At 42.7% G+C, this 12,953-nt stretch overlaps 1 long non-coding RNA gene across 2 annotated transcripts in view; it reads right to left on the bottom strand.

Annotated features, from left to right (window-relative positions):
- Positions 1 to 2,231: 2,231 nt before the first annotated feature.
- LOC112545871 (uncharacterized) overlaps positions 2,232 to 12,953 on the bottom strand; it is a 231,234-nt gene continuing 220,512 nt past the window's right edge. For both annotated transcript variants that reach the window (XR_012900884.1, XR_012900885.1), the window contains exon 4: positions 2,232 to 4,054. This is a non-coding gene — a long non-coding RNA (uncharacterized LOC112545871). The remainder of the gene's footprint in view (positions 4,055 to 12,953) is intronic.

Below are 12,953 nucleotides of genomic sequence, written 5' to 3' on the forward strand. Positions count from 1 at the left end.
GTATTTTTGGAAACTGTGCACATCAATGGTGTCTTCAAGTCACCAGGGCTCAATGAAATGCATCCTAAAATACTCAAGGAGCTAACTGAGGAAATAATCTGAACCATTAGATATTATCTCTGAAAAGTCATGGAAGACGGGAGAGATTTCAGAAGACTGGAAATGGGCAAATATAGTGCCCTCCTGTAAAAAGAGAAATAAGGACAATCTACATAATAAGGGTACGTCTACACTATACGCTTATTTTGAAATAAACTATTCCAAAATGATTAGTCCAAAATAGCTTATTTTGAAATAGCACGTCTACACTGCAGAGAAACCTCAAAATTAGTCCGAGGCAGGCTTCCCTAATGTGGACGTGCTATCTCGATTTAGAGCCCCAGGAGGCACTGGGGAAGAATAACTTAGAATGGCCCTGGTGAGGGGCTATTTTGAAATAGTAGCAGTGGAGCGTCCATACATGCTATTTTGGAACAGGTGTTATTCCTTGTAGAATGAGGTTTACAGATTTTGGAATAAGCTGTCCATTATTTCAACATTATTTTGAAATAATGGAATTGCTGTGTAGATACTAGCTTTGTTATTTCGAAATAACGCTAGTTTTCTTGGAATAACGGTACAGTGTAGACACACCCTTACAGACCAGTCTTCAAAGGTTCACTGTCATGCTGGAAAGGCATCATGAGTGGTGTACCGAGGGGATCAGTTCTGGTTCTGATTCTGTTAATTATTTTCTGTGACGGACCCTCCCATGCTTTATGAAATGGACTTATAGACACAAATATGAATAACTCAAAGATGCTTTGGACAAAATATCTCATGTAACCTATCAATCTTAATGTCATAATCCGCAGGATCTGCATAATTTATTTTGGTCTATGTATCATTCTTGCATGTAAAATTAGATATATGGAGTATGGAATGGTTTATAGGTTAAAAGTGCAAATGCAAGCCATCAAGGTGTTTCCCTCAAGGTCTGGTCACCTGTAAACAGCCCCTTTTGTCCTTTAAATCTTGGCTGTGGTTGATCCTAGGAAGGCATGTGACCTCCCTAACTGGTAGGGCTGGCCAGGTACCTTCCCATATAAGGGTGGAATGTAGAAAAAGAATTCCCGCTCAAAGAGGGAATCTATGAAACAATGGGTAGCTAGCAGTTTCTTTGTCTTTGGCTGGTGTGGCACACCCAGGAGGATAACTAAGGACCCCAGGGAATAGGAGATTTCCCTAGTTTTGGAGGCTTAGCTGGAATAAGAACAGTTTTAGGGTGAGTTTGAAATAAGATTTTAGTGTTAGAATTAGCTAAGCCTTGTCTGTTATTTTAAATTCGTAATCTATTTTGCTCTACCTGTTCTCACAACCACTTAAATCCTACTGCTTGTACTTAATAAAATCACTTTTACTTACTATCAAGTCCACTGTAAATAACTGTTATCTGGAGAGCAATCAGTGTGTACATCCTTCTTTAATCGCTAAAGAGGGTTTACTTAAATAATTCATTTAGGGTTCTGATCCCATCTGGGGAGTGAAATCCACTATGTTTTCCTCGGACCTGAAGAATTTTAATGTCTGTACTGGTCCTTGCGGGAAGGAGGAGGGGCTGTGATCTCGGCTCTGTGCCTTGGCTGGAGGAGACCAGCTGAGCTGGCCCAGCAGGACAGGATAGTGAGAAGCCCCAGAGGGCAAGAAGGTGAGCACCAGTGGCTTTGTCAGCACTCTGAGAAGCACCCCCAAGGGGTCTTCTGTGACCTCACTCCGTCACATTTTCATCAATAATTTACACAATGGCACAGAGGGCACACTTAGAAAGTGTATGGGTGACACCAAGCTGGCAGTGGTTACAAGTACTTTGAAGGATAGAAAATTCAAAATGCTGCAATTTAAGACCACTACTTCTTGTCCTATCAGCAGATGTTAAAAAGGAACAATTTTTCTTCCTTCTCCTTGTAATAACCCTTTTGGTACTTGAAAGCTGTTATCATTTCCACTCTCAGTCATCTCTTTTCCAGACTAAACAAACCCAGTTCTTTCAATCTTCCCTCACAGGTCATGTTTTCAAGTCTTTTTATTATTTGTGTGACAAGGAGTCCTGTAGCACCTTATAGACTTACAGATGTATTGGAGCAGAAGCTTTCATGGACAAAGACCCACTTTGTCAGTTGCATCTGAAAAAATGGGGTTTTGCCCATGAAAGCTTATGCTCCAATACATCTCTTAGTCTATAAGGTGCTACAGGATTCCTTGTCGCTTTTGCAGATCCAGACTAACACGGCTACCCCTCTGATACTTAATTATTTGTGTTGCTCTTCTCTGGACTAAGGATGTTAAATTGCGGTTAATTGATTAGTCAAGTTGTCGATGGAATTTCCATCGACTACCCAACAGGCACGTCCGCTGGGGCTCTTGTACATTTCAAAGGAGGAATGCAGAAGTCCCGCTGACTCTGGGCTGCACGTGGATGCCAGCTTGGAAATGTACAAGAGTCCACTGCGTTGCTTCTTTGATACCGGGCTCTGCTGTGCAGCGTTGCGCCTTTGAAACTGGGGAAATGCCTCATGGAATCTGGGGTTCCACAGCGTTTTAAAGGGGCAGCGCCACATAGCTGAGCTGCGGTTCAACTGCGTGGTGGCTACCCCTTTGAAACACTGCCTTGGGGTTTCAAAGCAGCAGCCACATAGCTGATCCCTGGCTCAGCTGTGAGGCACTGCCGCTTTGAAGTACTCCTTCTCCCCCCCTTTTGTTACCTCTATCTGATAGGGGTAGAAAGGGGTGGGGGGGGACAACTAATTGACTCAACTATCCAATAAGCTTTTGCTTATCGGATAATCAACTAGTCAACTAGTCCTTAACATCCTTACTCTGGGCCTTCTGCAATGTGTCTACACCTTTCCTGAAATATGGTGCCCAAACCTGGACATGATACTCCAGCTGAGGCCTAATCAGTGTAGTCTAGAGCAGAATAATTACTTCTCATGTCTTGCTTCCAACACAACTGTTAATAATATCCCAGAATGATATTTGCTGCTTTTTTTTTGGCAACAGCGTCATGCTGTTGACTCATATTTAGCTTGTGGTCCACTTTCTGCAGTATTCCTTCCTAGACAGTCACTTCCCATTTTGTATGTGTGAAACTAATCTATGCTCTGAAAACTCATGCTTCATGATTTCAGACAGCTATCAGAAGGAGTGAGGAAGGACTGCCCCAGAGAATTCGGGGAAGTTTTATATCTCCTTCTCCTCAAGCCATAGGGTTCGCCACAACTGGAGATGAGATCTAATCTCCTGTGGATCTCATTCACTTTAGTCTCATGTTGGTTGTTGATTTAGGGTATGTCTACACTATGTGACAACGTCAAATTAAGATACGAAACTCCAGTTATATTACTTGCATAGCTGAAGGCCAAGGCTTGTTATTTTGAAATACTAATTCCTGATTGTGAAGAGGAGTAGTTTATTTTGAAATAGTTATTTCGAAATAACTTCCTAATGTGGACATAGCCTTAGTGTAGTGCCTATAATTTCTCTTCTCAGCTGATCCATCCTGTGTCTGAATCCCAGAGCTGAATCAGTAGGAAAGACATAGCCAGAGCCCTGTTCTGGTCCTCAATGGCTTTGACTATGGTCTTTGTTTTCATTTAGCATTGTCAAATGTATGCAACACAGACCTGGAGCTCTTGCATTCCTTTTTAATTTCTGTCACTCCTTTTGGTATGTTCTGTTGCTATTTTCCTAACTACTCTGCATCTTCATTTTTCCATCTGCAAAAAGGACTTAGTTGATTTCACAGTTGTTTTTCAATCACGTAAGGGTGAAATATTATTATTACTGGGAGCAATGGCCCTGTAAAAAATTACTTTAATCATAACACTTTGTCCTTATTAGGAATACTGGAACTTGTTCATTAGAATTCTGTACTCACAAAGGAAGAGGAAGTTTAAATGTAACATGGCACTGCTACTCAATGAGAGACATAGTATTTCCATGTCACATATATGGAACACATGTAGTATGAGAACAAAGCACATCCTCAGGGACATAAGATGGTCCTCCTTGAAGCCTGAAAAAGAGAGAGGACAGTCATATGACAACATCAGTCTTTGCATTTAGCAGTTTGTGTATGTACATACACTGGTCATTTCAGGTTAAAAGGAATATATTGCCCTTTATTCCTATTTAATGACTCTTAATAATTGTCCTGTTCCCAGCAAGATGGGACAGAACTGAGTAGTAGATAAGTTTACTGCCAAAGTCAGGAGGCCTCTACAGATACCCTTGATGTACCCAGGTAATATATTAAACAACACCCTGGTTATGAGCAGATAGGCATAGCCACAGTGCAAGGAAATGAAAGGCATGTCTCTCTATAATATATTTTCTTTCCACACCATTGGCATTTTATATTATAACTCCTACAAATGCAGAGTAATAGGCAATCCAGACACAGTCATGATGTGGCTTGTAAAATTTGATTGGCTGAGCATAAGATTAATAATTTGCTTTAACCTTCATTACTTCCATTCTTTGCTATACAGAAACAGTCCGTTTTTCTCTCTATTTCGTAAAAGAGAATCTGGCCACTACAACACATCACAGAGAATACGGATGATTTGAGCTATCTCGGGTTATCTGAAAAATTCCATGAACTGAAGCTGATCGTTCTTTATTGCTTGATCATCGAAAGGGTAGCAACTGAGGAGACAATGCGTCAAGTTACAAGAACCTGAGGGATTTGGGGGAAGCAGAGTGGTCTAATGGATGGAGTCTAGATTAGGCGTGAGGAGACTTGAGTTTTATTCCCAGGCCTCATGTGTGATCTTGGAAAGTTTCTTCCCTGAGCGATGGGGAAAGGGAATTCCATTTAACAAAGAATTTCAAAATGTAGTTGATTCAGATTACTCTGGGAGTCCCAGGGCTCTGGGCCATTGTACTTGGCAGGTTGCTCTTGATTTCCAGCATCCAGGCAGCCTGCTGGGTGAAATGGCAGGAAACCATGTTCAACTGGTTCTAGTGGAACTTCTCTGTGAAGGTGTTAAGCTTTGCCAAATTGGTGAAAGCTCTATTGCGGCCCTGTCTGTGCCATTGTTTTCCGTCCCATATTTTGTCTGCCTTTTCTCTTGAAGTGGTAAGCTCTTGTTGTGCATTTGTGTAGCACCTCGCACAATGGCAGCTCTCATCTCATGAGGTGGGGAAAGGGCTATAGCCACATCTTATGCAGTGCCCCCCCTAAAAAAAAACCACTGTGGGCAGGAGGGACAAGGGGCTGGCCACCAGCTGGTGGAAGGACTGGGGGGAGGGAGGGCTGGTACCTGCAGGAGAGGTCTGCCCCCCATTCACTGGCCTGATGGGTAAAGTGGAGCAAGGGCTCCAGGTGCTCCGATGGCCACATCACTTGAGAGAGAGGCGGAGCCACCCCACACTTGACCATGGGAAGTGGAGTGATGCAGCCAGGGGAGCAAAGCGAGCTGGGGTCATTGCTTTGTTTGCCCTAACACTGCCAGAGAGTGCAGGGGGGCGGACCCCTGCTGCCAGCACCAACCATCACACCTGCTAGTTCCCCATGCGTCATGGCTTGGAGGAGGGGAAAGAGGCAGGGCAAGGGTGGAACGAGCCAGGGAAAATGCAGGGAGAGGTGGGGCCTGAGTTTGTCCTGGCCCTTCCCCAGGCCTTGGGGTCAGTCATATGGCCAGTCCCCCCCCCCCAACCCTCCTTCATCAGTTGCCTGTGAGCGCTATCCATCAGTAGACCTCAAAACACTTTACAAGGGAGACCACTAGCATTATCCACATTTTACAGATAGGGGAAACTAAAGCCCAAAGAGGGGAAGTGACTGGCCCACGATCATCACATGGACAAGTAGCAGAGTTGGGAATAGAACCCCACCTTCCTGCACTAAGTGCATTGTCCTCTAGGCAGCACAGCTTCCAGAAAATGCACTTAGTTGCTGGAAACAGCTGGAGGACTGAGGAGACAGCCTGGGGGTTGGGTTAGAGCAATGAAATCTCATCATCAGTGATGAGGAAGAGGGGCGGGAGTTTGAAAGAGGGAGGAAGGGAGATAACAGAGATCAGGGTATTCCTTTTGCAAATCTCTTCTTCCAAGAAGTCAAGAGGATCATGCACTGAAAGGGAAACAGAGCAGGCAGTCAAAGGTGGTAAAGAAGAGGACTGGATTTTGGGGATGTGGTGGCGGGAATGGGCACAGAATATGGTAGCACTGAATGTGGAGTGAAGGCCTGCGGGCTGGAGGAAGCATGGGGGTGGAATGTTCTCCAGCACTGCTGACCGACAGTAGAGGAAGCGGAGTGGCAGGATGTGGATGTTGATGTGGGGGGGGCAGACTTTGTAGTGGGGGAGAGGGGGAAAGTTGACAGCCGAAGATTTTGTGGGGAAGAGGATTTGACATGCAAGTCAGACGAGATTTCCAAAACATAGAAAACAGGACAAGAGGCAAAAACACGACCCCCCACCCCTGAAAAGTAAATGTATTCATGTCCTCGGTCCTGCATCAATGGCCCTATTTGAAATGGGGTTGGGGAGGGGAGAACAAGAGAGAATCCTTGGAAAGTCCTACCTCGTGTTAGATTTCAATCTCTTTCTTTAGAAACTCTCACTACCTGGCACTGAGCAGTCTTGCCCTTGTTGTTTCATTGTTTCAGCGTGCTCTCTATCAGGAGGCCTAATGTCTTTGGAAGGAGTACAATACTTTGATTAGAAAAAAAAGTCATCTTTCCAGTGGGCACAAACTAAATGAACCTGTGGGAGGACTCAGTTATGCTGAGCAGCGTAGGCAGGGCACCTTGACTGAGGCTGTTTGTTTTTTCCCTCCTGAATGTTGGGGAGGTTAAAAAGTAGGAAGAACTTTAATGCACAGAAACGAAGACAACATGCAAAGCTGTTTTCAGCATGCACTCTGTTATGTGGGTGGAAATCACGGAAATAATGGCCAATAGAAGCACTGGGGGTAGTGACTGCAAGTGCAAGATCACACAGAGGTACATTGCCTACCCAGGAGCTATACCTACCTCCTTCCTTACCCGTCCTCCCACCCAGACCCTGTACCCAGCCCACTCTTGCACCTGACCCTACTTAACCAACCCATTCGCTGGCCGCCCCTTCCCACAAACAGAGCCTCTTATTTTTGGCTCCACCCTGAGCTTAGGAGCCTTAGAAGAGTTAATCTAGCCCTGGTCAGAGATGGTCTATACGGTACTTGGTCCTGCCATGAAGGCAAAGGTCTGGACTTGATGTGGTGCCGTCCAGTTCTATGGGGACTAGACATCTAGGTTATGTCTACATAGCAGCGTTATTTTGGAATAACTGACTTTATTCCGAAATAATATAGTCCGGGTCCACACTACAAGCAGTTATTTCGACATAATGTTGAAATAACGTCGAGCTGGAGGACTTCTTATTCTGACTCCGGTAACCCTCATTGTACGAGGAGTAAGGGACGAGGCTCTCCCTTGGACTTCCTGCTGTGTAGACAGCGTTAAAAACCTAAATAAGCTATTTCAACTTAAACTACAAATTGACGTAGCTCAAGTTGAGTAGATTATTTCGGCTTTAGCCCTGCTGTGTAGATGTTCTAGACTTTCCTTCCAGTTATGCACTGGATGAAGCTGCCACCAGTCTGTTTCCAACTGGTTCTACCTAGCCTCAATTCAGTTTCCTCTGACATATTCCTAACAGGAGTGGTTTAAATCAACAATTTTAAATATGATTTAAATCAGCAATCAGGAAACCTTAATTTAAATAATCAGTTTTAATCAAGCTTTGCATTTGTACTTTTGGTTATTTTCCTAAAGAAATGTTGATTCTCTTTCACTGTTAACCATTAAAACATGTTCATTTACAACTAAATACAGCCTTCTTTTTGCTAATCAGGAGAAAACACTATAGCTATACATATTTATATAAGTGACTTATCATCTGACATATATTTCTTTAGATTTACTCTTTGCATTTTTTTATTTCAGAAAATGGTGAATGATGCATTTCTTATTTAGTGGATTATTTTTTTATTCATAATTTGTGTCCAGCTAAAAATGCATAAAATCAACATTTTAATGATTTTTTAACTGTATAAATGACCTTAGAGGTGCTGGAAAGATTTAAATGATTGGCAAAAAGGGTTTTTTTTACATTAAAAGGATTTTTTACATTGATTTATTAGAAAAAGGAAGTATTATCCCTAAGGGAATGGAACAGATTGTTCACGGTTGCCATCTCCTTTGAGTTTTTAGAAATAATGGATCTCATCCTCTCGCACCTAGATTTAGTTCATAGATTGGAAGAAACTTTTCTGTTTTTTGTTTTTTTAAAAAAAAAGTGGCTTGTTAATTTTGAATGAACTACTTATTGAACTTCAATAGCTGAACAAATGAAGAAAGTAGTCTCTGAACCCACAGAACAGACTATTTCCATCAAAAGCTGGTTCTGCACATTACTATGCTCTGCTTCTAGGTGTTTAGCCAGTGACTTCCATAAATTCAATGTTTTCACTTTCTTTAAAACTTGGCAGCCAATACGGACCATTTTATTTGCATTTAATTTATTTTATTAGATTATAACGTCAGGTCTTAAAATAGTGTCAATTTAATTACAAATAGATCTGTATTGAATTTAAATTAAAAAAAACTTTAAAAAAATCATTACATTTTATCCAGAATAGTACTCCCTCCTATTTAATTCATGATCCTTGAAATGGGCTCTATGTTACTTAGTTGACACTTTAGTTACTGTTGCAATGTTCTGCACCTGCTTCCTTTCTTTTTTACTGACTTACTCCCCCCCCTCCCCTCCCCAGTAGTATTTACTTTATTCACCATCTGTTACACTATGTGCAGCATAGAACAGTATTTTACTATACTTAATGCACAATCATACATAAATAAAAAAGCAAATGTAATGGGATAAACTCATCAGCATCAGCACTGGCTGGAGGAAATAATATTTAATTGCCTCACAACGGAAGAATTCACCAGTATAGAAGAAAGCCTTCACCTGGTGAATAAAACAGAGTAGTTTCTATACGCAGTTTAATTTCTGACTCACATGGTTTGAACAAGTCCCTTAACATCTCTGTACTTAAATATTCCCATCTAGAAAATTGAAATAACAATAATAGTCACCCACCTTAAAGAGACATCATCACTGAGATTGAGAACTAGAGTCAAAAGCAGTTTAGGGTATTACACCTGCCCGGAGGTCCCATGCCAATTGCTGTGTTTTGCAGTTACATTTCCCTGTTTAAAAACATGTAATCCAATCCCCTGTGTCTGTGTAAAAGTCCCACACAAGCAACAGGGGGTGGGAGGAAAAGGAAGGAGGAGGACTGACTATACATGAGAAACTAACTAACCGCCGTGGAGAAAAACAGTTTTCTCTCTTTAATATTAGCTGTTACTTGTTACAATAGTAGATAAGCAATTTTCAGACCTGGCATGAGTATTGATTTTACAATGTTCCATTAACTGGCCAAATCCTGCCTTTGATTTTAGCCATTTTTGCTTGAGTGAAGACTGCAGGAAAGAACTTGGGCTACTTCTACATTGGCAAGATTTAGCGCAGAAGTGACCGCTTTTGCGCAAAATCTGGCCACCTGTCTACACTGGCTGCGAGTATTTGCAGCTGCAGTTTTCATGAGGATGCGCTTCACACCTGGCCCCAAGCTGCTATGGTGAGAAAGAGCTGGGGTTGTCCTCTCTCCCCAGGGCAGTCTGCCTACTGAACCCTTCCTTCCCAGCCCTACCCCAGAGCAATGATTGAAATGAAGAAAAACAAAACAAGTCCAGGAACATCTTCCAGTTGTAAAGAAAGCAAACTGGAAGCAAAAGGTACTGTCTGACTGCCTGCAGTCCACCTCATCTCCCTGATTTCAGGTACCCTTCTCCCACAGAGAGACAATGGTCTACTCTCCTTCATGGGCAGCCCCAACTGAGCCAGGGTTAATCCATCTTCCTCCTACTGTCAGAGGCTGTGTCTACACTGGGCCACTTATTCCGGAAAAGTAGCCGCTTTTCCGGAATAAGCTGCGAGCTGTCTACACTGGCCCCTTGAATTTCCGGAAAAGCACTGATGATCTACTGTAAGAAATCAGCTGCTTTTCCGGAAAAACTATGCTGCTCCCGCTCGGGCAAAAGTCCTTTTTCTGGAAAACTGTTCCAGAAAAGGGCCAGTGTAGACAGCACAGTAATCTTTTCCGCAAAAAAGCCCCGATTGCGAAAATGATGATCTGGGCTTTTTTCTGGAAAAGCACGTCTACATTGGCCACAGACGCTTTTCCGGAAAAGCATCCTGCCAATGTAGACGCTCTTTTTCCGGAAATGCTTATAATGGAAAACTGTTCCGTTTTAAGCATTTCCGGAAATTCATGCCAGTGTAGACGTAGCCTCACTGAAATGGGACAAAGCTGACTGAGGCTGCAAGCTCTCATTAACACATTCTGGCTCTATGTGGGATTTGGCATTCTATCCCAGAGTCCTTCCCTGACTTCCCATTAGAGATGAGGTGATCTCGATTACTTCACAGAAAAACAGCAGGCTCTATCATCTGGCAGTGCTAACCAAATACAAATTCGTAGATTCGCTCTTTCCCCAACCAGGCTGCTTTTTTGATGCTTGAGCAGTGTGCACATTGGCTGCATACGAGTGTGTCTGGTTTCATTTTCTCAGGTGAGTTGAGGCAGAGTGGGCCATGGCACAGGAGTACCCGCTTGCAAGCTAGTTTATATCTGGTAACTGCTAATATCTGAACTACCGCTGAACTGCTTTTTACATACCCATTCCTCAAATACAAAATGGAACATGGCTGTCTAGGAAGGAGTACTGCTCTACTCTGTTCTCCTCTGCACTGAATAGGCCTCAGTTGGAGTATTATGTCCAGTTGTGAGTGCCACATTTCAGGAGAAATTGGAGAGGGTCCAGAGAAGAGCTACAAAAATGATTAAAGGTCTAGAAAACATAACCCATGAGAGAAGACTGAAAAAACTGGGTTTGTTTAGTTTGGTAAAGAAAAGACTGATGGGGTACATAGTAGCAACTTTCAAGCACCTAAAAATGTGTTATGAAGAGGAGGGAGAAAAATTATTCTCTAACTTCTGATAAGAATCAATGGACTTAAATTGCAGCAAAGTCCCTCACCAAAGGCTCATACATAAATAAGTTGTCATGGGAGAAGAGGGAACTGGTTAAAAGACAGGAAACAAAGGGTAGGAATAAAGGGTACATTTTGAGAATAGAGAGGGGTAACTAGTGGTGTTCCCCAAAGGTCAGGCCTGGGACCAAACCTATTCAACTTATTCATAAATGATCTGGAGAAAGGGGTAAACATTGAGGTAGCAAAGTTTGCGGATGATTCTAAACTGCTCAAGATAGTTAAGACCAAAGCAGACTGTGAAGAACTTAAAAAAGATCTCACCAAATTAAGTGATTGGGCAACAAAATGGCCAATGAAATTTCATGTGGATAAATGTAAAGTAATGCACATTGGAAAAAATAACCCCACCTATACATACAATATGATGGAGGCTAATTTAGGAAAGAGATCTTGAAGTCATCGTGGAGAGTTCTCTGAAGACATCCATGCTGTGTACCACGGCAGTCAAAAAAGCAAACAGAATGTTAGTAATCCTGAGGCTAGCGAAGGTGCCACCCCTTTAAATAGAAGCACTTAAAAGGGCTCGCAGCTCACCCAGCCTCTAATCTGTTGCTAACCCTTTCTACTGCTTCTATTTAAGGGGCAGGCGCAAACCCTTTAAACAGAAGCAATTGAAAAGAGCTCACAGCTCTGCCCCACTGGCCGGTGGCCTGGGATCTACCCAGAGGCTTGAGCCCTTTCAACTGCTTCCATTCAAAGGGCTTGTGCCTGATGGGCAGCTGCCAGGCAACAGGTTGGGGGGGGAGGGAGAAAGAGTTGTGAGCCCTGTGATATGAAATCTAAGTCTCCATCCCAGACAACTCTGGGAGTAGGCTAACCCCTGGCACTCTCCCCTCTGCTCCAGGTCCCTTCTATTGGCCAGAAGTCAGGGGGCAAAGACCCCAGGCCTAGCAATACTCCTGGCAGGATAGCTCTCAATTCCTCAGCACTATCTTACCCAGGAGCACAGCAGAAAAAAATCTGGTTTGGGCTGGTTAGTGGTTTTACTTGGTGAGTGTATTTTAATGAATTAATAAAGCACATACACATAGCTTTAAATGCCCAATCTCTTTACACCTGGTTTTGATAAAAATCTCTAGATGCCATTTTTATAGTCAAGTCTGGGCATCTTCTGTAACTCATAAAACCTAACTGAATATACTTAGTGTGGGTGGAAGGAAAAACAGGGACTTTGATACTATTTCATGGAATCACGGGTCGGAAAGGGGCCTCAAAATCATTTAGTTTAGTCCCCTGCACTCCTGGCAGGACTAACTATTAATTTTCAGTGTCTTATATTTAGTATTAGTGTTGTTATTATTACACGTTACAAGTGTTCTCAAAATGTTAGTATTATTATTACAAATTTTACAAGTGTTGCTTTCTATGATAGTCTGTGGATAATGTTGTATGCAGTTAATTATTATTAACATTTAATTACTTCGTTGTGTAAAAACATATTGGTGTCTTTTTACAGCACATGGCCCACCTCTTCCATCCAAGGCTCCGCCCCTTCCACCTGAGGCCTCGCCCCTTCCAAGTCAGCCCGCGGACATTTCTGAAATTTGTAAAGCGTCCCCCCTACAAAAATTATTGTCCACCACGATCTAACTGGTGCTTGAACCTACCATGAGGGCAAGAGACTGGAGTTGATGACCTCTCGAGCCAGTTTTAGTATTCTATGATTCTATGATAAGCGACATGAAGATGAATCAATTCTACCAGGGCAGATTTAATGCATTGTGGTACCAACAACTGAAAAGAGAGGACAAAAATTTGAAAACAGGATGTCATTTATTCAGAATTAAAGGGGTAAAAAGC

Source organism: Pelodiscus sinensis, chromosome 2 (genome assembly GCF_049634645.1).
Source record: "Pelodiscus sinensis isolate JC-2024 chromosome 2, ASM4963464v1, whole genome shotgun sequence".
NCBI lineage: Eukaryota > Metazoa > Chordata > Testudines > Trionychidae > Pelodiscus > Pelodiscus sinensis.